The sequence below is a fragment of the Mesocricetus auratus genome, unplaced genomic scaffold (assembly GCF_017639785.1).
Source record: "Mesocricetus auratus isolate SY011 unplaced genomic scaffold, BCM_Maur_2.0 Super-Scaffold_100018, whole genome shotgun sequence".
Taxonomy (NCBI): Eukaryota; Metazoa; Chordata; class Mammalia; order Rodentia; family Cricetidae; genus Mesocricetus; species Mesocricetus auratus.
In genome coordinates, this window is record NW_024429199.1 from 43,759,672 (window position 1) to 43,783,130 (window position 23,459).

At 45.9% G+C, this 23,459-nt stretch overlaps 1 long non-coding RNA gene across 2 annotated transcripts in view; it reads right to left on the bottom strand.

Moving 5' to 3' along the window:
- Positions 1 to 23,459, bottom strand: part of LOC110340107 — a 47,196-nt gene that overhangs the window by 14,518 nt on the left and 9,219 nt on the right. For both annotated transcript variants that reach the window (XR_005869599.1, XR_005869600.1), the window contains exon 3: positions 11,839 to 11,972. This is a non-coding gene — a long non-coding RNA (uncharacterized LOC110340107). The remainder of the gene's footprint in view (positions 1 to 11,838; positions 11,973 to 23,459) is intronic.

The window sequence follows — 23,459 nt, forward strand, 5'->3', positions numbered from 1 at the left end:
GATCTGAGGAGACGGGTACTCGCTCTCTTTTGGGGGTACTGGTCGGGTCTCAGAGTGCTACAGAAACTGGATTTTTGGAGCGCCAATCTGGTTATCAGTTTCTCATGTAAGTGATTGCCCTTTAATAAACAACCATTAGTTTCATATCCTGTGTATGGTCACTTTTCCATCAACAGATGGTGTCAGAAGTGAAATAGAAAGGAGAATACATGTGGGCCGTGTGGATCCAGAATGAGACTGCACTCTGGTTACCTTACCATCTGGAGAATACCCCTCAGGGTTTTTGATGCAGAGGGAAGATATCATATTAGAATGAATATTTCCACCACATAAACAGAATAAAAAAACTAAGAACATATATAGAAAAAAATCTCTGATTTGAATTTAAAAGGCAAATTAAGGCTTCATCAACTAACTGGAAGGGACTCACCAGAAATTATAGTGACTTTTAACTAATAAGGAAATTTCCTCCTTATGGAAGGATAATGAATACTGGCAGAGGGCTTGCAGTAACTTTTTGGGAATGATTAGCAACAATTATCCAAAAACTGAGAAAATCAAATTCATAAAGAAAACTATTTGGATCCTTCCACATATTATAAGAAAAACACCAATCTCTGGAGTTCCTACACTGATGCAAACAAATCAGGTAAAGCAGGTTATAAATCAGGAAATATAAGTAAAGTAGTTCAAAGCCCTTATAACTCTATAAAAGGCAGAATTGTACGCCATTCTCATGATACTTACGGATTTTACAGAGTCTCTCAATATAGTTACTGACTCCCAATATGCAGAGAGAGTCATTTTACACATTGAGACTGCTGAATTCATCCTTGATAATATGTAATGAACTTCATTGTTTATAAAATTACAATAAACAATCAGGAATAGGACTCATCATATATATATATATATATATATATATATATATATATATATATATATATATCATCAGATCCCATATGGGCCTGTCAGGTCCTCTAGCACAAGGCAATGATGAGATTGATCATTTATTAATAGGAAGTGTGCTAAAAGCCTCAGAATTTCATAAAAACACCATGTAAATAGCAAAGGTTTAAAAAAGGATTTTCCTATCACTTGACAACAAGCCAAAGAAATAGTAAAAAACTGTCCTACCTGTTCATTCTATAACCAAGCTCCATTACCAGCAGGCAGTAATCCCAAAGGTATGCACAGAAATGAAATTTATCAAATGGATGTGTTTCATTTCACAGAATTTGGAAATTTAAAATATGTCTGCCATACTATAGATACATTTTCAGGGTTTCAATGGGCCACTGCTCTTAGCTCTAAAAAGGCTGAGTCTGTTATCACACACCTCTTAGAGGTGATGGTCGTTATGGGTATACCTGCACAAATAAAAACTGACAATGCTCCAGTAAATTGAAACAGTTTTTAAAATATAACTTAAAGCACATAACTGGTGTACCACACAATCCTAAAGGATAAGCAGTGATTGAGAGATCTAACCACACTTTAAAAGAAATAATAAACAGGCAGGGGGAACAGACCCCCAAACATAGATTACATAATGTTGTATTAACATTAAACTTTTTCAATGCTAGTTAGGACAAACAACTGCAGAAAGACACTGGACAATAGAAAAAAAACTTCTGAACTAAATCACTTAAACCAATGCTGGCTTTGGAGTTGGATTTGGCTCTCCTCCTCTAAATCCAAGATGATGTTAAAATAAAATTCAGAGTTTCTGTATTATATCAAGAAGCCAATTGATGTATGATAGAAGAAAACAAAATCTAGAGACTGTCATTTGTCTATACTGGGTTCTTTCTCTGAAAGCTTAATTTCCCTCATATTTACTATCTTCCTTATTGTTGCCTTTCCCAGTATGCATACCTATAAAAGTTGAAATTTCTGTGCTGATATTAATGTTTAAGTCCTCCACAGCAAACAAAGAATTTCCTAACAGCAATCTTTGAACTCTCTGGAAAGAAAATGGGCCCCCACTTCATCGATTCCACCTGATCCAACTTGAAGCTTTTGAACTGACAAATACCACCCTATATCACTCTAGACAACTCTAGACTAGCTAGCTGATATGGTGTACCTTCTTATTACACTCTGGGCAGAGCTCCAGATAAGAACTTCAGCCAAGCATCTCTCTCTGAACAGAGACTACATACAAACATTACAGCTAGTCCACTCGAGACTTTCTTTACTCTAAAATTTTCTCCCTACAGGATCCCATGAGGTTATCACCATTCCATTTCAGCAGGAAGTAATTCTAAGAATACAGCGCCCCCTTTCCCTACTGTTGACACTAAGGGATAATTTACACCTGTTTAGCGTTATTACACCTGTTTAGGGTTAGTTTTCAGTTGTTAAGGGTTGGGTTTGGAAGGAGGTGTTCAGGTTTGGGTATCTATTTTTGATACATTTAGGGTTTGAATGGGAAAGATATGATTAGGATGGGATATAGGTAAATTATTATATCTTCTTGTGATTTACCCTAGTGATTATTAGCTATAGACAACTTACATTGTTATAGATTCTCATATGATATAACTTATGTACAATCAAGTTGTATTGCTTTCTTGGATATTTTGTATATTGCATCTTGTCATACTGTGTAAGGCTTTCTTTCTATTTACAATGTTTAGTGCATAAATATCCTTATCATCTTCTATGTATATATGCTTTTACATATGTTTAAGACATTTTGTATTTTGACAAAATTTAGTATATTTCTATCATGTTGCACTATATAGTTCTACCTCAGATTAAGACACTTCTACTACCTCTGTTTTAGAGATTCACATATATATGTGTATATAGTTATATTGCCGTAATCTTGGTTCTTACTAAATTATTTAGGAAGCTTAAGCCTTCATATTACTAGGTTCCTGAGAATTACAGATACTTTCATCCACATTCTTATATCTATGTGGCTAGTCAGACATAGATTTTGATCTTCAAACACTTCATAGACCTGCAGAATATGGCATTTAAATGTTATGATATTAGTATTCTGTTGACATGAAACACACTTGCTCCTGACAGCACCAAGCTATTTCCAAGAAAATGTTGGGCACTGATGTCACTCCTTATGGAGTCCATTCTGTCCTCAGCTAATGGCCTCTTGGGCAGAGAACTGCCCCACCTCGACCGCTGACTTTGAACACGCTGTCCTACTGTGCTTACAGAAGATAAACTTAGAAGACTGCTGAACTGGTGGGCCCACCAGCCTGAGTCTTCAAGAGCTAGTTCCAGGACAGCCTCCAAAGCCACAGAGAGACCCTGTCTCGAAACATCAAAAAAAGAAAAAAAAAAGACTGCTGAACCTTGCCAAGTCAGGGTAAGACAGCCTTTCTACCTCCCTGCTTCTGTGTTGGTCAGTCAGATACTCCAGGCCTTAGCCAAAGCTGGTTGCCCCTACGCTGCTGTGAGACTCTGGGTGACTGTCTAGGTAGCCTGCTGTCTTCACTGCACCTTTGGAAGTTGCTCACCTGCGCTTCCTGCCTACCCTAGTATTGCTATCCTTCTCAGGTCTTTGACAAGGCTGAAGATTAGACTGTCACAAATATTTTTCTCTCTTCCTAGATAGAAATATTAGGTACAAGACTTAAACTTTCCATCTTAGGACAGCTCTATAGCAATCTCGGTTATGCCCTTACCCTAGGACTGGATATGTAGTTCTTGCCATTTGCTCTGTTTGTTTTACTGGCTTTAGATTTTGAGGATGTAGTTTCATACTTCTCCTTTTCCTAGTGTGTACTTGAATTTTGACATCTTTGTAGACAGTTTTGTATCAAGTCTAAATCTTTTCTTTAAACTAAAAGGGGAATTGTAGGGAGAGATCTCTGGGTACCTGTGGTGCTGATCACATCCATTTGGGTGAGGCCACAGGAGCATACGGGGCGTGTGGAATAAAAATCTGAGGGGGTTCCGGTCGGGTCTCAGAGTGCTACAGAGACTGGATTCTTAGAGCACCAATCTGGTTATCAGTTTCTCATGCAAGTGATTGCCCTTTAATAAACAAACATCAACATCCATATCCTGTGTGCAGTTACTTTTCCTCAACAGAAGGTTGTGAAAATGAGGGTGTTTCGGTGATGGTCTCTGTGAGGTAAGCCTTTGTGCTAAGATGGCTGGGTGTTTCCAGGGTAGGAAAGATAAAAGGTAAAGTCTAGACAAGTCAGGAAGTTCTGAGTGACATAAGAAATACAAACAATGAGGCTTAGAGTTTATATATTTTATAAATATTATGTTAAATAGTAGTATTTATATTAATATTTTATAATAGTAATGTATTTGTATTAAAATATAAATATATTATAATAATTGTATATTAACTAGCATATATTCTATTAAAACTTCTAAGATCGAAGCTCAATCAATCATCTACTTAAATCAATGGAGTTCTCTTAATTTATTGATCTGCTCTGAGTGATATTTACAAGTACTGACATAAAAGAATAAATGTCAGTCTAGTCAAGATCTATTTTAAAGTGTTTGGTGTTTTTATCAAGCTTTATCTAAATATTACAGAGCATTTAAAGGTACCAGAGAGGTATAAATAACCTCTGGGCGTTCAATAACCATATTTAGAAGCTATGCTAGTGTAGTCAGAGATTAAAGGAGTCAATACTTTGATCTTCTCCCTCCAAAGTCAGCAAGGTCCCTGAGGACCATGGGTCACCTCTCAATGATCTGTTACCCTGCCACGTCGTCCATCCTCTTGTTTGGAGAGTCCATGGAGACCTTACTAGGTGACTCTGACCAATGTCCATTCTACAGAAGAGGGTCAACACAGATGAAAATTTCCTCAAGGGCTCCAAGCAAAGCCATGGTTAAGAGAGGCCTTCGGTTTGTTATCACATAGTTGGAATGACTGATAAAAAGGAAGTCTAAAGGAACCAGACCCAAGTGACCCCAAGAAGCAGATCCTCAACGAGCTCTGGTAGTAAAAGGAAGAGGAGGAAGAGGCGAGGAAAGACACAGACAAAAAAGAAGAAGAGGAAGAAGAAAAAGAAGGAAGTGTGGTTGTTGCATTTGCCCCCCTTAAACACCCAACAGAAAGAATACCAATGACTAGCATGATTGATGTATTTACTTAATAGTCCAAGGGACCCCAGATATTAGCTTAAATCCATGTAAGATGCCATTTGGGCAACTATTTTGAGCTAACTATTTTCTTATTAGTAAGAAAATGCTGCCTAGATGTAGGGCATCATGACCTTGACTCAATTCAAATGTGCCAGAGAAGGAGTAGGAGGGACAGGAGGTGTGGAGGACCAGGGCCTAGAGTACAGGCTGACTCCCTTAGATAGAGTACAGGCAGACTCACTTAGATAGAGTACAGGCAGACTCACTTAGATAGATAGAGTACAGGCAGACTCACTTAGATAGAGTACAGGCCGACTCACTTAGGTGTATAACCTGCAGTCTTCCTTGTTTCACATCTTGTTTAATTTGAGGACAGAATTGTGAGCTCATGTTGACAGTAGAGGAAGGTTCTTTGCCAGGACATTCTCCTTTGTTTGGTTGGTTTCTGTTCCCTTAACTCTGGCCAGAAGTGAAATATAAAAACAAAATCTTGGCAAGAAATGAGTGACTTTGCATTGTCCATCACCCCTTAGAAAGACAAGTGAAAGGACATTGCCTGCTGAGAGGTGTCTGGGTCTCAGCTTCAAAGACAAGAGGCGCCGAGGAGTCTCAGGTCCTTGTCTGGGGTCACAGGGCCCAGGACCTCTTGGCAGGACTTGAAAGAACAGCAGACTTTTGAGATTAGGTAAAAAGCTTATTTAAACCCAAGAAACATGTGCGTGTTGGGTCCAGAAAATGGAGCAAGCAATGAGAAATGAGACTAAAAACTGCACTGGCCCAAGGAGTAGGAAAATCAGCAGTCTGTCAGTCCCTCAGAGTGTGGAGCTGTCCTCTGAGCGCTATAGATGCACAGCTGAGTTCAACTTTCCAAAGTCCCTGCTGATGTTGACTATTGCCATCTTGACCTTACAGTCCAAGAGGGAAAGGCTTTGTCTAAGGCCACACTGCCAGCTTAGTAAACAGCTCAGCCTCAGCCGTTTCCCTGGACCAGGAGGGAAGGGGTTTATATAAATGAGAACCCACAATTTATTGTTCTCTGCTAACTTCCTCTCGGTACTTAGTTGATGTTAGGAAAATATTATCAAAGAATTATGATTGCTGCTTTTCCAGGGGTTGAAAAGTCTGGCTTTAGAGCCAAACTATTAAGCGTTCCAGCGGAGCCTGCAGAGCTGGAAAAATCCCATTCTGGTACTCCATTCAGAAAACACCCAGGAGCTGGGGCTCCCTGCACATGGGTGTTGGTTCCACTGCCTTCTCGGGGGGGCAGATAGGGATGTATGCTGAGTGGCAGAGCTGCCTTCTTGGGGGGGGCAGATGGGGATGTATGCTGAGTGGCAGAGCTGGCCACAGCTCCTGTTCCACCTGCTGGGGCTGTGACCCACATTTCTCCTAGAAGGTACGACTGTGGTTAGTTTCTCAATCATGCCTGCTCATGAAAAATAAAATTTTTTAAAGTTGGGGGGCGCTTTCTTCAGGGACTCTGGACATTAGAACAATGTTAATCAAATCCAAAAACAAGGAAGATGCAGATTTTAAAGTTATTTCTATACGTATTCAGTGTGTGTGTGTGTGTGTGTGTGTGTGTGTGTGTTGTGTGTGTGGTGTGTGTCTGTGTGTGTGGTGTGTGTGTGTGTGTGTGTGTGTGTGTGTGGTATGTGTGTGTGGTGTGTGTTCAGCAGGTAACAGGGGCTTGCTGCCAAGCTCAACAACCTGAATTTGATACTCGGGATTACACCGTGGAGGGAGAGAACTGACTCCCACAGGTTGTCCTCCAGCCTCCACACAGGCGTCACTCATTGCCTATACATGATTGCATGTCACACACACACACACACACACACACACCACACACACCACACACACACACATACCACACACACACAGACACACACACACACTGAAAAATACATTAATAGTTGCCACCTATTGAACGTGCATAGTTTTCATTTAAAGTTTCAGATTTAATTAGGGGTGGCTTGGTAAGAGACCATGGACTCCTCTACATATAAGCTTTAGAACAGAGGGAACTAGGGGACATAGGACATGGGGACTGGCCAGGATTTCGATGTCCATCTTTAGAATCAACGATACATGGAATCTAAAAGTCCTGTGTTTGCCTCTGGAGATATAACGTCCTTCAGTAGCATCTGGGCTGCACTGGAGGTGTCTATCAATCCCTGTGTCCCCTGTGAGCTGGGCCCTGGTTCAGATAGGAGAATTCCCAGAGAGTCAGACAGAGCTGCCCTCCCAGCACTCCCAGACCCTGAGACAGGACTTGTCAGCACATCGGTAAAGCCATGCTCAGCCCCCTCTTAGAAGACGGAATTTTCTAAGGTGGAAAGCACATGGTCGCCAACTCACCTAAAACTGCTCATACCCCTCAGCCATCTGTCAACTGAAACAACTCTGAGAACTTAGAAAACAAAATGTTCAGTCTGGTGGCTATTAAACACATCATTCTGTGAAATGTAACTTTTGAAAGAAAAACACCCTCTCTGCTTCCCAAACCAGAGACTCAGCCAGAAACAGGGGTTGTGGAGAGCTAGCAGCATCGCTCGCCTCAAACCTACAATAACCCGCTCTGTTTTGCCCTTGCTGGGCCCTGAGGATCTTAACCCCAGTCACCGACGACAAACACAGGGCCTGGACACTCAGCGTCACGGTAAGACAGACCTGACTGTGGTCCTTCGTCTCTGTACACCTGGTTGTTGTACAACAGAGGGGCATATCTACCCAGGCTTCATAGTCAGGAGTGATCCTGCCGGGCTGGAGAGACAGCTCCGTGGGTAAGGGCACTTGCTGCGCTTACAGAGGACCTGGGTTTGGTTCCCAGTACCCACATGTTAGTTCACAACAATCTGTAACTGGAGCAGCAGGGAATCCTATGCTCTCTTCCAGACTCCAAAGGGAAAAGGCACACATATACATACAAGCAAAACACCCATACACACAAAATAAAAATTTCTGACAAAGAGAGTGCCCCTGATGCTCCCAAGCGTAGGTAGCCCTTTCATGAAAGCCTTATAGTTCTCCTCGGCCTATCCACCACCATGTCGAGAGAATGGTGAGGTGCACCTGTAGCTTGCCATTCGTGGGCATGCGTCATTATCCCTACCCACGTGCCAGGAACAGGGGTGTTCAGAAGCACCATGCAGAGCTCTTTCACCCAGGAAGCTCACAGTTCAGCAGAGAGGACAGGAAAATGGATTTACTTTGGAAACCAAAGACTATCTAGAAATTCACATTTATCAGGTTTCTAGTTTTTTTTAGAATTTGAGGACTTGATGTTTTTCGACTTCTGCTTGTGAATGTCAAGGGTGTCTTTTTCTTACCAGCGTGTGTGGTTAGCACATTCTCCCTCCACCACAACCACCCTTGCTTGCCTAATTTCTCTCCTTAATCCCTTTAGTTCCCCTGGACAATCTATCTCACTTCGATTTCATCCAGTCTGTACTATACATACGTGTGAGACTATACAAACTTAAAGGACCACAGCCCAGAGGAAACGGCCAATAGTTGTCTTTCTGATCTGATGAATGTGACTGCCTTCACTTGCCTCTGTTTTCAGAGGGTTTTGCAGGCAGTAATTCCTACCAGAAGTGTCTGGAGCTGTTGCTGACAACAGTGCCTGGAGAGATGATCTTCTACAGCAACTGCCCCGCCCCCCCAAAAAAGTAAATAAATAGTGCGTGTATTTCCAGATGCATGGGAACCAGCAAGGTGGAAACCTGAGATCTGGTGGCAGGCTTTGAAGACTGTATCTGGTGGGTGGTTGTAGCTTTCACCAAGAGGCTTGATGATTTGGAGGTGGGATGCTTCCTATTAGCAGGTTGGCTTTGCCAGAGGCTTACGGGACTATTGTCAATATCTTCGGGTGTGCTTTGAAAAGGAGAGCCTGGGGGTTCAGCTAGGCTTGGTAAATGTTAGAGCTCGGAGTGGGCCTAGAGTTGTTCTCTTCCTCTGCCCAGACCTGAGCAGAGCAGACTGCCCGCCTTGAGGGAGGTGTGAGCCAGCATTTCTCTGAGCTACACATCTGAGGGAGAACATTTCCCCAGTGTGCCTATCATTTTATCTCCTCCTCCACCTCCAACTCCTCCCTCTTCCTCCTCTCCTCTTCCCCCTTGTCCTCCTCCTTCATATCTCTCTCTGTCTCTCTCTGTCTCTGTGTCTCTCTGTGTCTCTCTCTGTCTCTGTCTCCCTCTGTCTGTCTCTGTCTCCCTCTGTCTCTCTCTCTGTCTCTGTCTCCCTCTGTCTGTCTCTGTCTCCCTCTGTCTCTCTCTCTGTCTCTGTCTCCCTCTGTCTGTCTCTGTCTCCCTCTCTCTCTGTCTCTCTGTCTCTCTCTGTCTCTGTCTCTCTCTGTCTCTCTCTGTCTCTGTCTCTCTGTCTCTCTGTCTCTGTCTCTCTCTGTCTCCCTCTCTCTGTCTCTGTCTCTCTGTCTCTCTCTGTCTCCCTCTCTCTCTCTGTCTCTCTGTCTCTCTCTGTCTCTGTCTCTCTCTGTCTCCCTCTCTCTGTCTCTGTCTCTCTCTGTCTCCCTCTCTCTGTCTCTGTCTCTCTGTCTCTCTCTCTGTCTCTGTCTCTCTCTGTCTCTGTCTCTCTGTCTCTGTCTCTCTGTCTCTCTCTGTCTCTGTCTCTCTGTCTCTGTCTCTCTGTCTCTCTCTGTCTCTGTCTCTCTGTCTCTCTGTCTCTGTCTCTCTCTGTCTCCCTCTCTCTGTCTCTCTGTCTCTCTCTGTCTCTGTATCTCTGTCTCTCTCTGTCTCTCTCTGTCTCTGTCTCTGTCTGTCTCTGTCTGTCTCTCTGTCTCTCTGTCTCTGTCTCTCTCTGTCTCTCTCTGTCTCCCTCTCTCTGTCTCTGTCTCTCTCTCTGTCTCTCTGTCTCTCTCTGTCTCTGTCTCTCTCTGTCTCTCTCCAGCTGTCTTCCTCCTCTCCCCTCTGTCTTTCTTCTTTTACAACCTTTCATCCTTTCATTCGCCCTCCTACTTTCGTTCCCCTTTTTATCTTGGATTCCCCTCAAAATATAAAATCTTGGAGGAGTGTGGTGTGTGCGTCTGTAACCCCAGTACTCAGGAAAGGGGTGGGGCACATGAGTATTGCTAGAAATGTGATACCTGTCCTGTCTATGTGATGAGTTCCCAGTGAGACTCTGCTTCAAAAACAAATTTACCAGGCAGTGGTGGTGCATGCTTTTAATCCCAGCACTGGGGTGGCTGAGGCAGGCAGATCTCTGTGAGTTCAAGGCCAGCCTGGTCTACAGAGTGAGTTCCAGGACAGCCAGGGCTACACACTGGAAAACCCTGTCTTGGAAAATAAAAACAAACAAACTCTTAAAGGGTCTCTTTCATCGTATTTCTTCCCATAACTTCTATCTGACCTATGATGACTGGACTCTTGCTCCAGGTTCTGGGTACTGGTAAAGCCCTCCTCAGTGCAGGGAGCAGCTGAGGCCCTGGGCTGCTCCCTGGACTGCTCTCCCTGGACTCTCTCCCTGGACTGCTCTCCAACACCGAAATCAACGGCCTCTCCTGGGAAACTCAAGTTGCTGGGCTGAGTCACAGGCAAAGATTCCATCCCAATTACAAGGCTCCCTGAGGACATTCCTGGACCCCGCCTACCTGCTAATGAGAAAAATGCTTCTCCAGTGGCAAGCAGATCTGACCAGATGGCCAGGCTGAGAGACTAAATCCTAAGGAACTAAAAATTATCTGAGTTGAAGGCAACAGAGAAAAGACAAGACTCAAACAGCCTTGGCAGTATCTGCTCTAGCTCCTTAGTTGTGATGGCTATCACTGATGCATGGATGATAAAGTTGGCCTCTGAAGCATCCACAGTAATACACAAAGGAAGAAATTGGCTTACCATGCACTTCACGGACAGACAAGTATTGTCATCCCTATCAGAAACAGAAAATCCCCACAGACATTCAGATATAACCTGAAATCTTCCACTAGAGCCTGATGCCTGCGTTCAGAACTTGATGCCAGATCTTGTCTCTAGTCCTCTATCTTAGGAAAGAGGACACACGTCTGTGCTACCCACCCCACAGAGTTTGGTGGGGTGTGAAATCCCTTTAAGCCTTGCTGGAGGAGAGGACCAGGATCTTCTTCTGGGTTAGGAAGTAGTTGTGGGAACGAGAGAGTTTGTTGACGGAAGTTTCTAACCAAAGATCTCTTGTTGGTCCTGGGACAAAGGACATCATCCATGTCCCCAAACCCAGAGCAACCTGCACCACTAACTGTCTCCCCAAAGTCCTTGGGAAAGGGGAACTGTGAAGATCTTAGAACTCGGTTTTAATAATGTCCACCTTCTATGGATGTAAGTCATCTTTTCTCATTTAGCATATATGTGTGTGTACATATATAGATATATAGATACAGATATAGAGATATATGCATATATATATACATCTTTTTCTTTCTGCCTCTCCTCTCCTCCCTCTTCCCCTTCCCCCTCTCTTCTCCCCTCTTTCTCTCCCTCCCCCTATTGAGTTCCCTTCTCTTTTTCCCCAGGGAAATTATACATTGAGGTTGTCCCTATGGTAAACTTGAAGCAGAGCCTCCAATGTTCCCTTTGCATTGAAGGTGAAAGGCCCTGGCTCCCAAGGAGACCACAGTTGCTCTGACCTCTTATGACCATGTTTGTGACTAAGGATTATGTCACTGAAGGAGGAAGCAAGGGGAGAGTGCCCACTACACCCAGATTGTAGCACAGCAGGGCTACCAAGCACATCCCACTGGGAAGCTGTATTCAAACCCACCTGTAGTAGGCCTGTGTGTAGCTCTGCAGTTGTGGCCTTTCTCCCAGTAAGTACTCCAGAAACCAGGGTCTCCCAAAGACTCTTCCAGAGATTATTCCAGTCACAGTGGAAGCACACAGCCCCTTCCAGGGTGGCTAAGGTTGCAGGAAGGAAGGAAAATAAGTTAAAAGGGACAGAAGGTATTCTAGAAAACACATGCAACAGATAAATGTCCTGTTTATAAATCATGACACCCCCACAGGAAAGTCTGGAAGAGGCTTCCTCCCATCCCCAGATCTGCCTAGAATTCTGTTCTCCTACACCTGCTGGCTCAGAGGTGAACCCTGGGCCCCCAGGAGTCTTGACAGCTAACGCTCACACAGGAGTTAAGAGAATAAATGCAAAGGTCCCCCAGCCAACAATGACTTCACATTCTTGAGAATAAACTATTGACCAGATGTGTGAAAAGATCCACGTGCAAAAATGATGAACCACAGAGACAAAGGGGATTCTAAACCCAAAGGTTTCCCACAACAAATCCTCATGGGACGCTCTAGCTCCTGGGCCCCGGTCCCCTCAAAGCAGGGTCGCACCCACATAATTGATGAGGCTCTAGGTTCAGCCCTCAGCAGAGACTGCCAGCAAGGTAAGGCCCTCGGGCAACACTGACTTGGCTTCTTACCCCAATACGATCCCTGTCTGGAAAAACAATTCTCTGTACTAGCAAAAACATCCCTTCTATCTGTTTTAAATTCAAAAGAAGCAAATGTCATAGGGCGATCAGAAAACAGAATTTACACCGAGTGTGTGCTTCCCGGCACCTGATTCTGCATCTGGCATGCAGCTGCCATCTACAGAGAATGAAATTGAGGTGGCGATGGGGAGGGGGGCGTGGTGAAAGACAAGGAAGGCGGCGACTCTCTGATGACAGAACTGAGCCGTGCATTAATAACACACTCGTTGCTTTTCTTGTTGCCATGACAAAAACGGCTAAAGCAAGGAAGACTTTATTTTGGCTGACGGTTTGAAGGGACACAGTCCATCGTAGTAGAGAAGGCATGGCCATGGAAACATGAGGCTATTGGTGACGGCACATCTGCAACCAGGAAGTAGAGAAGTTGAATGCCGGGGTTCAGCTCACTTCCTCCTCCTTTTCCTTGGTATTCATCAAGGACCCAGGCCATGGAATGGTGCTGCCTGAATTCAGGATAGCCTTCCCTCCTCCATTTAACCTCTGTGAACACGCCACCAGAGACACCCAGGGGCGGATCTTCTAGGTGACTTCAAATCCAGTTGATAATACAGATCAGTTATCACAAATGGCATCATGATACCTCGCTCTGATTGGGGATCCCACTAAGGAGTTGGTGAATGAGTGAGTGAACAAATGAATGAGTGAATACAATGTTGAGACAGCCCTTGGTAGTACCTTTTCCCCCTAGGGATCTGAAATGCAGGCTTACTCCACCTTTTCTGGTGTACATTTACAGCTAAAACTGAAACTAGCTTCCGTATCTCATCACTTAATCTAGCTCCTCGTCCCTCCATGTGACCATTTTCTGTTGGAGAACCCCTTCTTCAAAAATAACTGCCCAAACCAGGCCCGAGTACACATACCTGTAGCACCAGCATGAGAGCAGACACAGGTAGACTCTGGGAGCTCGCTGTCTAACCAGCCCAGCAGCTTCTAGTTTGATGGGGGACCCTATCTAAAAGGAATAATGACAATGGCAGTAGAATAAACCTGACCTCCTGTTATGTCCTCTTCATGCACATGTAATCTGATGAGCAAAACAACACAGCCAAAAAAAAAAATCTCAGGTCCCTCTCTCCCTCGGTCAAGATGCCAGCAATCAGGATCCTCCTATCCAAATGTCTCCTGCTTCTGTCCCTCTTTTCTTGTGACTCCAAGTCATCTGCTGACTTCCACACATGCAGCATGCCACACATGTACACATGTGTGCACACACGCACACACACACACACACACACACATTAAATTCTAAGGTCTTACGAATTGTAGACGAGTTTTTCTTTTAGCTCCAAGAGAAGAAACAGGCCAGAAAAGCCAAACATATAAGGCAGGGAAAGGCAGGATACTTCTGCCTGAGGCATCAGGTTGCATCCATAGACTTATCACAGGCTATACCCTAACAAGCTTACCACAGGCTGTACCCTCACAGGCTTTCCACAGGCTCTACCCTCACAGGCTTGCTGTTTATGTTGCCTATAAACTCCAGAACTCCAGGCAAATGCATCCTAGGTCAACCTTTAACATTGCACTAATTGAAAAAAACTAGGAGACAACTCTATAGCGGAAAGAAAGCCCATCTGCCTCCCAGGATACCCACAGACTAGGCACATGTTCTACAAACACGTTCACAGTTTAGTGAAATCCATGGATGGGATGTTCACATGCCCCAGTGTGAGGTCTACCTAGTGGCTCTTGGTGTTAACATGTTGGTGCTGGTGTGCAATTAAACCAATATGGACTTCTGAGAAGTCACACTCGTTACAGGCTGTTCCAAACATGGCCAATGTGAATAGAACACAAGTGAGTCTTCATTTACCCACTGTCCGGTTTGACCTCCCAGATAGAAGCCAAGCTAGAGTCCAGAGGTGTCACCATGCCTTTTAGTACAAAACAAATACACTGGCAAATAAAGAAGAAGTCTTACTCTGATGTACCCTGGTCTACATGTAAACGTCTTCTGCAGCTCTGTCGTTCTGATTTTCACAGCACCTGACGTTGGCTGGAATGACGAAGCTGGGGCTGGGTGGTCCCAGTGCACACGGAGCACTAAAAGTCAGTGGACTAGAACCACAGCTGCACTCCACGGCCTCCTAGTGTTCCTCTAGGACAGCCGCGCATCTTGCTGATCCTTTGCTGGCTGAATGGCATGGCACAGAATGGGCAGCTGGGCAGAAACTCAGACTCTCGGGCTCAACCCTAGAAGAGCTGCACTTTCACTTCCAGGAGACTCTCGGGTGACTGAGGCAGATCTGGTGGCTTGAATGGGAGCAGCCCCCATAGGCTCATATATTTGAATGCTCAGTCACCAGTGAGTGGACGGTTTGAAAGGATTAGAAGGATTAGGAGGTGTGGTCTTATGGAGGAAGTGAGTCACTGAGGGCAGACTTTGAAGTTTCAAAAAGCCCAATTCAGGCTCACCCACTCTCTCTCTCTCTCTCTCTCTCTCTTTCTCTCTCTCTCTCTCTCTCTCTCTCTTTGTCTGTCTCTGCATGTGTGTATGTGTGAGTCTCTGTCTCTCTGTCTGTCTGTCTGTCTCTGTCCTTGTCTCTGTCTGCCTATGGATCAGTATATGACTCTCAGCTACTGCTCCAGCACCTGTCTGCATGCCACTATGCTCCCCTGCCATGATGATAACAGACTAAACCACTGAAGCTGCAAGCCAGCCTCCAATTAAATGCTTGCTCCTGTAAGAACTGCCTTGGCCTTGGTCCTTGGTGTCTCTTCACGCCAGTGGAACAGTGACAGAGAGAGAGGGAGGTGTCACGTGATGCCACTTTTACATCATCCTTATTCTGGAAGACCTTTTGTCTCACACACACACACACACACACACACACAAGTTAAGTAGTCATCCTCTCCTACAGAGGCCCTCCAGGCCCTGAGCTAAGTCTCAGAAGGGAAACAAAGACATCCCACCCTCCTTTCACCCAGAGCCAAGAGGAGGAGGCCCTTGTTCCTGGGGAGTGATGAAAGCTGCACCCCACTTCTTCGCATTCTATTTCCCCCTTCCCATCTAGATAGAGTCTGGGAGGTCATTTGCTTTGAAGATGTTTTTTCAGTCTCCAATTAAAAAGTCTTTGGAAAGCAGTTGACCTATATTTACTGTAACCAGATTTTCCAAATAAAATTCCAAACACATGGTCTGATGAGTGTGTGTGGAGTCACCACTTAAAAATAAAGCCTGCTTGTTCTGTGGCTGTTTGAAAATAGAATTCATATTCTTTTTAGAGACTTAAGAAAAAATCAAAGAAGAAACAAACAAAAAACATCTGCAGTACCATGACCCAGAAATATATTTTAATACATATTTCTTCTCAGCTTTTACCTACAACAGGTAGCTTTTGATAATTGAGTATCACACTATATAAGTTTTTATTCTTAACTTTACAATTCAATACGTGTCATAAAGAACTCCCTCTGCCACTGGAGTCTTCATAAGGCTTACCTTAATAGATGTACAATATCCTATTTCTGAATATGCCGTGATTATTTTACCCACTATACATATCATTGAACATTAGACTACCATCAGTGTTTCCTGCTTTTATTAAAAATACTGTGGCAAACATTCTTGTACATATACCTTTGTGATGGGGAAGTCCTTCTGTGTATATGTTAATAAAGCACTGTTGGCCAATAGGAAAGCAAGATAGGTGGGAATAGGAGTCAAGGAGGATTCTGGGAAACAGAGGCACAGGCTGTCATGATGTAGGACACCAGAGGATAAGAGGTCTGGACCCTTTTCTCCGGTAAGAGAAGACCACATGGAAATACTCAGATTAGCAGTTATGGATTAATAATTAAGTCAGAGCTAGCCAATAAGAAACCAAGAAAACAGCCAACAGCTTCATAATTGATATAGTGTTCCGTGTATTATTTGGGGGCTGAGACAGCAGCAGGACCTATTCGCCTGGAGAGAAGAATGCACGTTACACCTTGCAGATACTTCTTGGAAAATCCATAGTATGGCCAAGGAGCAAAAATCCTTCACAATAGAATAGAAAGTTTTATAAAGTTTGGTTGTAAGCCTAGCCTTTAACGGCTGAGCTGTCTCTCCTGCTGGGTAGTGGTGGCACACGTCTTTAATCCCAGCACTCGGGAGGCAGAGGCAGGTGGATCTCTGATTTCGAGGCCAGCCTGGTCTACAGAGTGAGTTCCAGGACAACCAGGGCTATTACACAGAGAAACCCTGCCTCTAAAAAAAAACAAAAAGAATAGAAAGTTTTAAAACCTTAAGCTATAAACCCCTAAAAAAATTGCATGAAAGCAGTATACCAATTTACATTTCACACTCATTTCTCAAAATACCCAGGAGAAGGTATTTCAGATCAATACTGTCCCATAGAACTCTGACCTTAAAAAACATCTGCTGACAAACTCTGTTGTGGCTGACATTCTATAGGATGTGCTGTTTAATCTTGTTAAAGTGTTATGAGAAGGGGCCTGCTCAACAGCACAGTGAGTAATGGTGCTTGCTGTGAAACCTGATTGTCTGAGTTCAATCCCCAGGCGCCCCCCCCCACATCAAGATGAAAGCAGAAACCTGGCTCCACAAAGTCCTCCTCTGACTTGCACACAGGCATCACGGCACACACACACCCACTACACACAACGACAACAACAGGAGTAGTCAGTGCTGTAAGGAAGGGACGTGCCGCATTAAAAACCACTCGCTGACCACCCTGAGTCGGTGCTGCCATTCCCAGACGAAAGCCCCTCACATTCACAGATCCTCTCTCTGCCCTGACGTCATGACAGTCCAGAGAAGCTTTTCTTTCCTCTAGAGCTGGTCGCCCCTCCCCCGGGAGGCCTCTGAGCCATCTCTCCAAAAAGAACCCTACCCCAAAGCCACCCCACTCACTGCGAAGCTAAGCGCTCACCACAATGCTCACTCACGTCAGCTTTTCCGTCTCTGAACCCAGGTGTGTGCTGTGCCCTCTCCTCTCTGTCCAGCCCTGTAGTGAAAGGCTCAGCTGACGACCCATAGCTGGATTCAGTAACCTGCCCGAGAAGCCCGTGCTGACAGGCGCTGTCCTAGGACAGACAGATCCTGCAACCAAGACCCCTGCGCTCTGGACCCGGAGACCCTGGACATCACCTCCTCGATCTCAGTGAGGCTGGCCAGGGGTGTCTGAAGGGCAAAGGGAGCAAAGGCAGCCAGAGGGCAGTTTGGGGTGTTTGCAAACAAGAGTCCTGATTCGGAAGCATGGGGTCCACGACGGAGGGATGGAACGAGGTGGGGTTCAGACGCCGCTATGAGGACGTTGAGATTGTTGCAACCCTGTTGAAGTATTTGCTCATAACCATGGCCCAAAGAAAGGTCTCTTCCATGTTTGTTAGGTTAACTGATGTAGGCCTGCTCAGGATCTACTCTCCCCCATCCCTCCACCACACACACACACGCTTTCTCGGCTCAGTGTAAAGAGAGAGTTCATGGCCTAGTAGGATACATGCAGCCAAGGAGGCCATTTACGGAGAGAAAACCACTGCTCACGAGGCCCCTGACCTCCTATCTCCCTTCCTCCTCATTTGCTCCTGGAGCCCCTGCCGTACTGTTACCCCTATTCTCCCACAAAGGCCCTGTAGTACACTGCCCAGACCCAGCCTCGGGCCCAGCATGCAAGTTGTTTTCTGCCAGGAGACCACTTTCAGCTTCTCATCAAATCCCTCTCTCGTGTCTCGTTCTCATGATCTCCCGAGACCATCCCTGTCTCCCAGCCAGCACCCCCAGGGAACAATGTTTGCCCAGCAATCTTTTCCAATTGTCTAGAATACTCCTGGCCAGTATCGGTGCGCAATAAACACTTGCTGGACTGAATGAAGCCGCTAAGTGGGTGGGCTGTGGATGCTTTCACGGGAGGGAGAAAAAGTAAGCTCACCCACAATCACTCACACATTTCCTTTCCCTAAGGGCCCCACCAGCCATACCTGTGCTAGAGGTTCTTTAGTTCCACCCCAGGAAAAACAATGGTCCCCTTTGCGGCCAATCTCAAGCTGCTTCAGCTATGACTAGAGCCGCGGGCTCGACGATGATAGACGTAACCCTCTCGGGGAGCTAAGTCTCAGTTCCTTTTCTTGCACAAATATATATAGCTCCACAACGGAAGAGATCTCTCCAACGCATAAGAGAAAAAGAAAACAGCGGAGTGCTGCAAAGAGTGTCCAAAGACGACAGCTCATTGCAGGCACCCACATCAGAAACGCCTCTCCAAAGCACTCCCCTCTTGCAGCAAGTGTGGGCCAAAACTGAGCAGACTATGCATACTTCTGGGGTAGATTCAACTTTTCCTTGATCTCTACTGTTCTTTAATGAGCAATTTGCTGTCTGCGTTAGTTAAAGTAAAATCAGATCCTGGCGAGGTTTATCCAAACTGTGAAATCAAAGGTAAAAGCTGTGTGTGTGTGTGTGTGTGTGTGTGTGTGTGTCTGTGTGTGTGTGTGTGTGTGCGTGCATGTGTGCGTATTTATCCGTGATGGCCTATTTTTGCATTAAGATTATAACCCTAACATGTATTATCTGTGTGGGGGAGGGTATTTTTGCCTTTACACCTTGTGTGTGCCTATTGCTTGCAGCAGCCAGAAGAAAACATCAGATCTCCCAGAACTGGAGTTACAGATGGCTGGGAGTCACCATGTGGGTGCTGGGAATCTTCCTCTGGAGGAGCTGAGTCATCTTCCCAGCTCCTGAAATCAGCGTCTTTATAAGAGTATTCTGGATTTCTCTTGAGCATCAAAGCCCATGAAGAAATCCTGATGCTCAGTGGTCTAGGGTAGCTTTTGCGTTCATGTCTTGTGGATATACGAATCCATGCCGAGTGCTCACAGACTCCCAAAGGAATGCTTCCTCCACAGTGTTGTCTGACTCACAATGGGATAATGCTCTGATAAATCCACTGTAAAGCAAAATGTCCCAAGTCACAGTGTATTGAATACACCTAACCTGCCTACTGCATCAGGACAACGGAGGAGCCCAGGCCCTGGCACCAGACCACGGCGAATCAGAAGTTTTAGTACAAAGTAGACACTGGAGAGAGACATAGCAGGTAAAATCTCAGGGGGAAAATCACAGCCCTGAGACAGCATAGCATCCTTTTACCACAAGAGACATTACCTGGCCTTGCCTCCTGGACCCGTTGCGAGAGGTCAGGGATATTTGAATAGATAAGCAGTGGGAAGCTTGAAGTTTTGTTAGGTAGTAAACTTTAGAACACCATCTGCCCTTTCTAAGATTGGCTGAGTGTGCTGAGGTGCCGGGTCATTCAGAGTTACACTGAATAATGCTAAGACCACTGATCGGCTCTCCCTCAAGGAACCCACCCCCAAGCTCTTGGGTGTCTCATTCTTGTTGGGCACCTCTCTTTCTCTTAACTCTTGTGCTCAGAGGTATTTGTATACAGTTTTCCTCATAATCAAATGTTTCACAAATTCCATGTCCAAACAGACTGAAGGAAGTATTGTGTGTCTGAAATTTTCTTCTTCTTTTTTTTTTTTTTTTTTTTGGTTTTTGGAGACAGCGTTTCTCTGTATTGTTTTGCTGAAATTTTCTTAAGAGTTATTCATTATTTCATTAGAATCATGACACAGCCACTTACACACACTCCCTGCTCCATGTGCATTCCCAGTGGCCACATTCAAGATGGCGGCGTCAGTCCTAAGAAGACCTTTGACACAGTTGAGCTACACACTCACATACAGAAGAAAAGGAAGAAAGGAACCTGTGTGGTTTTATTGTAAGTGATTTTCATTTCTCCTTCGTTTAACTCCTGGGAAGTCTTGTTGGGTCCCTAGACTGCAATGGGGTACGGCCGCACTGCAGCTGCATGTGAGTGCTGAGCTGCACTAGGGTACGGCCACACTGCAGCTGCATGTGAGTGCTGAGCTGCACTAGGGTGCAGCTGCACTGGAGCTGCATGTGAGTGCTGAGCTGCACTGGGGTACGGCCGCACTGCAGCTGCATGTGAGTGCTGAGCTGCACTAGGGTGCAGCTGCACTGGAGCTGCATGTGAGTGCTGAGCTGCACTGGGGTACGGCCGCACTGGAGCTGCATGTGAGTGCTGAGCTGCACTGGGGTACGGCCACACTGCAGCTGCATGTGAGTGCTGAGCTGCACTAGGTGCAGCTGCACTGGAGCTACATGTGGGTGCTGAGCTGCACTGGGGTACGGCCACACTGCAGCTGCATGTGAGTGCTGAGCTGCACTAGGGTGCAGCTGCACTGGAGCTGCATGTGAGTGCTGAGCTGCACTGGGGTACGGCCACACTGCAGCTGCATGTGAGTGCTGAGCTGCACTAGGGTGCAGCTGCACTGGAGCTGCATGTGAGTGCTGAGCTGCACTGGGGTACGGCCGCACTGCAGCTGCATGTGAGTGCTGAGCTGCACTAGGGTACGGCCGCACTGCAGCTGCATGTGAGTGCTGAGCTGCACTAGGGTGCAGCTGCACTGGAGCTGCATGTGAGTGCTGAGCTGCACTGGGGTACGGGCGCACTGCAGCTGCATGTGGGTGCTGAGCTGCACTGGGGTACGGCCGCATTGGAGCTGCATGTGAGTGCTGAGCTGCACTAGGTGCAGCTGCATTGGAGCTGCATGTGGGTGTTGAGCTGCATTGGGGTACAGCATTGGAGCTGCATGCAGGTTCTAAGGGTGATACCCGAGGTGTTTTTAAAATGTAATATATGACATTTATCACTCAGCTCCCTGACTGTGGGTGTCATGTGACCAGCTAACGAGAGCTCTATCATGCCTTCCCCATCAGAACGTCCTAACATTGTAAGCCAAGATAGACCATCTTTTCTATAAAATTAAATAAGTAAATAATGGAATCCACATGTGTAAGTAAGTATTACCTAGGAATATGATGTTTTAAAATGCCATCTTTAAAAAAGAAACCATAATTTCTTTATTGATTCTTTGGGAATTTCCCATCATGCACCCCACCTCTATTCACCTGCATGTTCCCCCACATCCTCCCCTTACCCCTGCAGCACTCCCCAAAAGAAAATTTTTAAAAAATCAAACCAAAACAAAGCAAGCAAATAAACAAAAACAAGAACAAAGAAAACAAACAAAAAAAACTCTTCGATTCTCCTTCTTTCCCAAATCTCCAATATCTCTTCACTCATTCTGGTGGCAATGAGAAGGGTTGTCACACAGTGTACCCTTTTGTCCAATCAGTGTTCATTGCAACGAGTCACTGATCTGGTTCAAGGCCTCTGGTTTCCAGTACACCATCATCACTGGATCCTGCCCAGAACTCCTTTGTGATATCACCTGGCTACCCAAGTCATGGAGACCCTGCAGTATTGTCCCCCAGGACCAGTCCCTTCCCAAGCTCCGGCAGACCATAGATGGGGTCGATGTCAGGATGTGCCAACCCAAGGCTCAGCTGTGGGCCTGGGTAGCAGCTGAACTGGTCAGTCCAGGCCTCCCTCACCACCCACCTCAGGCAAGGGGATGGAGCCAGCTCCCCTAGACCTAAGCCATCAGGGTCAGCCCTCCACCCCTGTGTGAGGGGTGGGCTGCCTCTCCCAAGAGCAGGGTCAGCTCTCTTGCTGAAATGTCCAGTGAGAGGCAAGGTCAGCTTTCCCTGGGCCAGCAAAGGGCAGGGCTGGCTCAGCCTGGCTGTCTGACTGTGTCATGCATGGTTCCAATGGCCCCCTGAGGTGACACAGGCCACAGATATGAACACAGACCCCAGCTGCAGCTGAACCACAGACCCAGACATGGCCCTCAGCAGTAGCTTGGTCCTAGATGACATCTGGCTTCTGGTGGAAGCACTGGCCACTCAGATGGGCGTGGCTCTGGCAGGAACATGGCCCCCAGACACCACCAACGCCTCAGATTGTGGCCCCAACCCCGGACTGGACTTCAGCACAGACCCCAGCTGTGGTAGGACCATGAACTCAGACCTGGTCCTCAGCAGCAGCAGGGTCTAAATGTCACCACTGCTCCAGGTAGCAATGCAGGCGGCTCAGACCAGCACACAACTCCAGCAGATACTAACACAACCCTAAACTTTAGCATCTGCATGAGATGCCTTCAAGGGGGTGGGATTGGTTGGAGCTGGATTTAAACCCGGTGATGTAAGCATGGAGACTCCTCCGGGACAAGTCTCCCAATGAAATGGACTGCAAGGGTTTCTATGTGGAATGCAGCTTGATAAAGGGGTTGCTAGTGCAAGCCTCCATCCAACAGGCACCCAGAAGCAAGTGAGAGTATTCTGGGGAGCTTTTGCAAATAGAAGGTCAGGGCCCCTCTCCCAGCCAATGAAGTCACAATTGTCATGTTCATTTGCATGTACTTAGACCTTGAGATAGTTCTATATACTTGAACTTTGAAACAATCCCACAGAGGACTCATGGTCCAACCCCATCGTCTTGGAAACAACTTAAACACCAGCAAACCCCAAGAACTAAGTCTGGGGGAGACTTATAAGGGGCTGGAAAGGTGGCTCAGAGGTTAAGAGCACTGGCTGCTCTTCCAGGGAACCTGGGCTGGTCCCCAGGGCCCACATGGTGACTCACAAGCTACTGTAACCCCGGTTCCAGGGGATCCAATGACCTCTTTCACCTCTGCAGGTACCAAGCATGCATGTGGTGCACATACATATGGACAGGCAAAACACACGCACACACCCACACAAAACAAAACAAACTACTTCTAAACCGGGTGTGGTGGGTCACGTGAGTTCAGTATTACCATACAGAGAGATCTGTCCTCTTCACCTTCAAATCCATGTGTAAGGACATGAGATCCTCTGACTTAGAACTGCCGGGTTGAGTCACAGCGGCAAATATTTACATATTTACATCTTTGGTCGAAATTCTTGATTTAGTCAGAGCAAACTATAAGCAGGTCAAGTTCTCTGCTAAGTTACTAAAGCACTGTCCAC